Source organism: Oxyura jamaicensis, chromosome 2 (assembly GCF_011077185.1).
Source record: "Oxyura jamaicensis isolate SHBP4307 breed ruddy duck chromosome 2, BPBGC_Ojam_1.0, whole genome shotgun sequence".
NCBI lineage: Eukaryota > Metazoa > Chordata > Aves > Anseriformes > Anatidae > Oxyura > Oxyura jamaicensis.
Genome location: NC_048894.1, coordinates 99,253,477 through 99,254,381, shown reverse-complemented (window position 1 = coordinate 99,254,381; position 905 = coordinate 99,253,477).

Below are 905 nucleotides of genomic sequence, written 5' to 3'. Positions count from 1 at the left end.
AAGGAAGGAAGGAAGGAAGGAAGGAAGGAAGGAAGGAAGGAAGGAAGAAAAGAAAAAAGTCAAATTTTATGAATAGTAGCAAACTAATGAAACAGATGTTAAAAAAATATATACAAAAGGAAAAATATAATAAACATCTGAACAAATTAGATAGAATAGCAAATAAATACCTTCCCCCCTCAAATTTTATAAAGAAAACACAGTTCCTGGCAGAAATAAAATAATTAAAATTATCCACTTACAGTAAACTTTTAAGAAGCAAGCAAGCAAACAAACTAACAAACAAAAACATTATTTGAAGCATATGTAGTTAATTGCAGAGGTTCTCAGCTGAATCTTAATTCAGTTAATCATTTGAGGAAAGACTGAGAGACCTGAGTCTGTTCAGCCTTGAGAAGAGAAGACTGAGAGGGGATCTTATCAATATTTACAAATATGTTAAGTGTGGGAGACAGAGGGATGTGGCCAACCTTTTTTCAGTGGTTTGTGGTGACAGGACAAGGGGTAATGGCCTAAAAATGGAGCATAGGAAGTTTCGCACCAACATGAAAAAGAACTTCTTCAAGGTGAGGGTGACAGAGCACTGGAACAGACTGCCCAGGGAGGTTGTGGAGTATCCTCTGGAGATATTCAAGACCCGCCTGGATGCCTACCTGGGCAACCTGCGAGTAAAACTTGACTAACAAGAGGATACCAAGTTTTAAAGTGCTACTAAAATGCATACAAATTGATAGCTATTTTTCATGTTTTTGCATACATGTGCCAAAAGATTCTGTGATTCTAAATAACACTATTGTTATGTCTAAGAAAGAAAGTTATTACTGACACTATTAAGTTATGTCTAAGAAAGAAAGAAAGAGAAAGAAAGAAAGAAAGAAAGAAAGAAAGAAAGAAAGAAAGAAAGA